The sequence below is a fragment of the Schistocerca serialis genome, chromosome 12 (assembly GCF_023864345.2).
Source record: "Schistocerca serialis cubense isolate TAMUIC-IGC-003099 chromosome 12, iqSchSeri2.2, whole genome shotgun sequence".
Classification (NCBI taxonomy): Eukaryota; Metazoa; Arthropoda; class Insecta; order Orthoptera; family Acrididae; genus Schistocerca; species Schistocerca serialis.
The window spans coordinates 133,068,681-133,075,352 of NC_064649.1; positions in this window are offsets into that span (position 1 = coordinate 133,068,681).

Sequence of the window (6,672 nt, forward strand, 5' to 3'; positions counted from 1 at the left end):
TTGAACCGTCACGCCAGTTGCCCCGAGCACAAAAGCTCTTTCAAATCTGCACGACTGAAGATTTGCTCACGGTTCTGATTCCAAGTTTCATGAAGTCTAGAGGAGTAGCAACACCTAGTGCCGTGTATTTTAGATTACCACATCTGTGTTACATTTAATAGCATTCGAAGGAAGATAAGGTGTAAAATGGTGTTCACATGCTTTTACACAGCAGCCACCACTGCTTTTCCGATACTGCGAAAAGACTTGGCAGGAATATAGCCACTGTGTACGACTGCAGTGATCGCGAAAATGTACGGTTCAAAGGAGACTGGGCTCCAGATGCCATGTGGCACTACTGAGAGGATCATCATGTTTGGCATATGACTCTGGTGCATCACACTTCATCTGTAGCAACAATTCAAGCATCAGCTGTCACCAGTCACAGAAAGAAGTTACTAATTGGTTACTCTGAGAATAGCTCTAACAAGGGGAGGCCACGATGTTTGGAACGCGGATTTGCCTTAAACTTCATACACTTGTAGTACTACATGAGGACAACAGAATGGGTAAGCAGTAGCGCGTATTTCTCAAGCATAACTGAGAAAATTGCAAGATAATTTCAGTCGTCAAATATATATATGTACGTGGCCATTTTAACCATGAAGCGACTGCAGGCAAGTGGTGACTGCACGGTAGCTCAGTGTGTTCGGTGAGAGCGTTAGCTTCCCTTTCTAATAAAATAACTGAGTGAACAGATGAACGAACAAACTCAACAGGTGTCATCAGACGTCCGCCCTGAACACATTCGGTGAACGGGTATACACTCGCGCACACACACACATATCCATCCACACATATACAGACACAAGCAGACATATTTATGTCTCTAAGTGTGTGTGTGTGTGTGTGTGTGTGTGTGTGTGTGTGTGTGTGTGTGTGTGCGCGCGTGTGCGTGTGTGTGTGCGCGCGCGCGAGCAAGTGTATACCCGTCCTTTTTTCCCCCTAAGGTAAGTCTTTCCGTTCCCGGGATTGGAATGACTCCTTATCCTCTCCCTTAAAACCCACATCCTTTTGTCTTTCCCTCTCCTTCCCTCTTTCCTGATGAGGCAACAGTTTGTTGCGAAAGCTTGAATTTTGTGTGTATGTTGACCTGGTAAGTCACATCATCTTTGTTTTTTATTATATATATATATATATATATATATATATATATATATATATATATATATATATATATATATATATATATATATATATATATAGTTCGTTGAATTTGTTCAGGGCGGACGTCCAATAACACCCATTGTTTGTTAATGATCCGTTCGCTCAGTTTTTTTATTATAAAGGGTAGCTAACGCTCTGACCAAACACGCGGAGCTACCGTGCTGGCACCACTCGGCTGCAGCCGCTTCATGGTTAAAATGGCCACACACACATATACATATTCAACGACCGAAATTATCTTGCGATTTTCTCAGTAACGCTTGAGAAGTACGTGCTACTGCTTACACACTTTGTTGTCCTCATGGAGTACTACGATCGTATGAAGATTGCTGTAAATCCGCGTTCCAAACGTCGTGGCCTCCCTTTGTGAGCCAGACGCACTTACCGCACATCCCACTGACCTCAAACCACTGTCATTTAAGACTTCAGTGGTGTAAAGTGAGATGTCTGTTGCATCTTCTGCCTCGGTTCCAATAAATCCCTGTGTTGTTTAGGAGGCTGCCAGTTGAGGCCCTGCAACCAGGCTGTCTGCATGCTAGACACACTGGACTGACAACTAAACTCTCAGTCTGGGGTGTGATTTTGGATGTGAGCAGGAGCACTCTCACGATTATCCCACACAACCAGACTACAAATCTGTACATCAATCTGGTGATTTGACCGGTTGTGCTGCCGTTCATGAACAGCATTTCAGAGGTGTTTCCCAACAGGATGCCACTTGCCCACATACCACTGTTGTTTCCCAACACGCTCTACAGTGTGTCGACATGTCGCCTCGACTCGCTCGATCGCCAGGTCTTTCTCCAATTGAGCATGTATGGGAAACTATTGGATGACAACTCCAGTGTCACCTACAACAGTATTAACTGTCCCTGTATTGACCGACCAAGTGCAACAGGCGTGGAACTCCATCCCACAAACTGAAATTCGGCACCTGTACAACACAATGCATGCAAGTTTGGATTCTTGCATTCAACATTCAGGCAGTTACATCAGTTATTACTGTACTAGCAGTTCACATTTACAATGGCTTATCTCGTGCTTGCAACTTTAATCTCTTAAATATGTTACAGAGACCAATGTATTCCCAAAATTTCATTATTCCCAAAATTTCATTATTCTACATCAATTATTTTTGTCTATTGGTCTATAAGAGCACGTAGCACAGGGGAAGTGGGGTAACTCTAAAAAAAAGTGTAAATATGTCAAGATGTTCTGATTCAAACTTCTTTGGAGACGTCAGATTAGTTGAAATGCTAATTCCTTTCTTTTACATCCTTAACTGTGTCTAATTCATATTCACTTTTTCTTTCGCGCTATGATAGCAGCATTTTTTACTACAGAATAATTTTGACATTAGACTGCCACAACTTGGCAACTAATGTAGGTTTTTGTTGACTAGTGACGACTGCTCCAATATTTTTTTTAAATTGTCTTCTGAACCATGTTGCTTACACCATGGCAACAGATACAGATTTCATAAAGCAGCAAGATGACCATTACTTACATTTATTTGTTTACCTTGTTACACAATTTGAACGAAGTCATGCAAGTTTGAAACAAAAGCAGTGCACATTAAAAAACCGCAAAAAAGCTTTTTGCGTGTAAAATCTAAATGAAGCTAAATTTTTGAAACAGTTTTCAGTTTCATTGCAAGAATGTGTTATTTATTTATCCAATTCACACTAAATGGTTTCCACACATTCAATTCATGTAAGAAGAATTTTGTGCTCTACATTTGCCTTGACTTTAAACCATCATATGTCTATAATGGATAAAGATCACTGGATAAAACAAAATCTCTCAACTTTATCCCTGTATCCACCTTCTTGCAAAGCTTGAACCGATTCAGTCAAGTTTAAAAAACTCTTCCAAAACCTCAAAGAAAGAAGGAAGGAAAGAAAGAAAGAAAACTGTTTTGCACATAAAATCCAAACAAAACCAGATTTTTTTCCTCAAAAGGTTAAAACTTATCTTAGACAAAGGCCTGATACACCAATGGACAAAATTTTTAGCCAGCAGTCTCACTCCAGTCCAGTCCAGTTATTTAAGGGGACTTGCATGTAAAATCTGAACAAGGGCGATTGTTTTTTGCATGTACAACCGAAATGGTATCATTAGCTGATTATCAGTTCAGCCCTATTGACATATGTTGCAAAAGGAACAAATCAATTTGCACAATTTCTTTGGGTGCCAGCTCCAGTTCATCATTCAGGGTTTGTGAAACATAGCTACAGTAGGCAATGTTCAAATCGCCACTGGACTGTGCTAAATCAAAAACTTCCCTAGCTCAAGTACAAACTGAGCACCAACATCCCACCACAAATTGCAATTCTGCGCACAGCCTTTTCAGCTGTACTTTTCACAGTGCTTCCATGCTCTAATGATATACACTACCGCATGGTTGCCAACTATTACAATTTAAATGATTAATGGAAAATCTCATATAAAGATGTGAAACAAATACTAACAAAGAGATAGAGGGGCTGGCCAGTACTTACCTCAGCTCAGTACAGAAGATAGATACACAGAACAGAACAGAAAATTTAGATTCCTACCTTTCGGAACTTTGTTCCTTTATCAGGGAGGAGAGGGGGGGAGGGGGGGGGGGGAAGGAAAGAAGGGAAAGTGGGTTCAGTTACTCACAACCCAGGTTATGAAGCAACAGGGAAAGGTAAACAGGAAGGCCTCCCTGGAAACATGATCATCAGCAAGTTATTTGAGATACCACCATATGAAAGGGCAGTGGAAGGAAAAAGAATTTTATAGATGCAATCTCCAATATCCTGACATACACTGACTACTCATTGCCCAGCCAAAACTGCTAAAGATACGAACTTGAAATTTGAAGAGTGTTGAACTTATATTTTAGGTATCGTTTAAGCAAGGATTTTCCCAAATTTCACAGCTAAGGGTGTGAAACTGAGATGAAAAGTTTCTTAAAAAGTCACTATTAAGGCAGTTTTGAAGTTAAGAGGTATGAAAATTGGTACTTTCTCAGTCAGAAATTTAAAAAATGCTTCTTCAGCATTTTTGCAAATTCTGCGGGATGAAAATTTATGAAATTAATTTGGGGGGAAAAAAAAAACAAGCAGAGCATACAATCTATGTGAACGAAGCAGAGGGCACTAAGCTAGTTATTACATTTAAGTTGTAAGTTGAAGAGTTAGCTGATGGCATTGTCGCTGGAAAATGAAAAGACCGAAGGGGATGTGTTCTTTCTGCTGGATATGGTTCCCATTAGGCAATGGCCAGTCAGTCACGATCATGTACAAAAAACAGGAATACAAGAACTAGACATTGCTGATCCAATGGCTAGTTACTTCTCGACTCTACCGAAAAACCATCTGATGGTACCACTAACTCATTTTTGGAATACATCTTAGTGGTAAACGCATCAATCTTGTGTAGGACACTAACTGGAAACATAATGCAAATAACTTTAGGATGGAAACACTCAGTTGGAATGTCAACAGATCAAGAATTATTGCAAGAGTCTAGAGTTAAGACTATTTTCTGACAGTTGCAGTGGACTCAGCACTGCAGCTTCACAAGCCTATCTCAACCAAGAACATAATGCGATTTTGTAAACATCTATAGCAGTGCCTCGGTGTTGTCACAACTCGACAGATGGCTGTTGTTTTCACCTGCAGCCACATGCCTTAGCAGTTTAACACTAGCAACAGCATTGTGAGCTATCAGAGAGCTTATTATACCGTCTTGCATATAGAGTCAATAAAGATTACCACAATCCCATGATCCAGTTCAGGGAATACAGAAGGCCCACACAAAAGGAGGGGAGAAGAACAGAAATTAGAAAGGTGCCAAACACATGTTAGGAGCTTACTTGAGGATTCAAACTCGTGGCAGGTGTGAAGCTTTGAAACAAGAAGCATTCTGTTAAAACTCTGAACAAAAGGATCTGCCCAGTATGTTATTAACAGACTCGCTGCTAGGTACCTGTGTCCTCAATTTTACTTGCCTACTCAAATTTTTTGTTATATGTGTGATCACTTCCATTGTTTATGGTTTACTTACTATTTACAGTCAGTCTGTTCTGATTCCCGCTGTAAGAACTCACGTGCAGCATCGTGGCACATCTAGTTTACATTACAGCTAGATGCGACATACCTGCAGGCTTTTTAAAAAATATTAGTCTATAAGGAGCATAGATAAACAAAGATGAGAAAATTAATAAACAACACTGAAAATCACAGAGAAAAGTTAAAATGGCCTGCCTCTGTGCTTGTCAAGCATGAGGCTATGCTGTGTCCACTGGCACCCTAATGGCAGTCAACATGTTATACGAAATTGTCAACTCCTGCTTTGGCTTGATTTTTAAGAATACTTTAAATTGACTTAACTTCTGACAAAGTGCTTATACCATGTTTCCATACCAAACTAAAAGTTACCCAGAAAATTTGACACCTAGACAAATGTGTCACAGCCACTCATACATTTTTTTTTGTTTGTTTGTTGTTTTAGGGCACACAACTACAGTGGTCATTAGCGCCCAGACTAAATTATGAATGCACTGCGAGGCACAATGTTAAAACAGCAACTAAAAAGGACAACACTATAAAAGGCACATTAACAGGCAAGGGAGTAAAAGAAAACAGCATAATCAAATGTCAGACAGGTTTGTCAAGTGGATAAAACGAAGAACGCGAGCAGCTGCTCCTGGGTCATCCGACAAAATTTCAACCAGAGTACATGGCAGGCCAAGATGCGCAGTGTATTAAAATTTGGACAGGATGTTAAAATGTGGCGTACCATCAGCAATTGCCCACACGGGCAGAACGGCGCCGGTGCAGCCCTCAGCAGATGGTGGTGGCTGAACCGGCAGTGTCCGATCCGTAACCGGGCCAAAACGACCTCTACCCGCCGAGAAGGGCGTGAAGAGGTCGTCCGAGCCGTTGGGAGAGGCTTCGAGGCCCGAAGCTTGTTTTCAGCAAGTGTAGACCAATCGGCATGCCACAGCGATAAAATGCAGTGAAAAATGACCCGGCTAAAATCAGATGAAGGCACAGAACAAGAAGCTGTCCGAGGATGGAGGACCGCAGCCTTGGCCGCGGCATCTGCTTCGTTCCCAGGGATACCGACATGGCCAGGAACCCATATAAAGGTAACCGGAGAACGTCGTCCGCCAGCTGCTGAAGAGAGCGTTGAATTCAGTACATGAAAAGGTGAACCGGATACGGATCACTGAGGTTCTGCATGGCACTCAGGGAATCAGAGCAGATGACATAAGCAGAATGTCGGTGGCAGCGGATGTAAAGAATAGCCTGATAGAGGGCAAATAGCTCAGCCGTGAAGACCAAACAGTGGCCATGGAGCCTGTATTTGAAACTGTGTGCCCCGACAATAAAAGAACACCCGACACCGTCATTGGTCTTAGAGCCATCTGTATAAATGAAGATCGTATTAATGAACTTCGAACGAAATTCGACAAACGGCGAGCGGTAT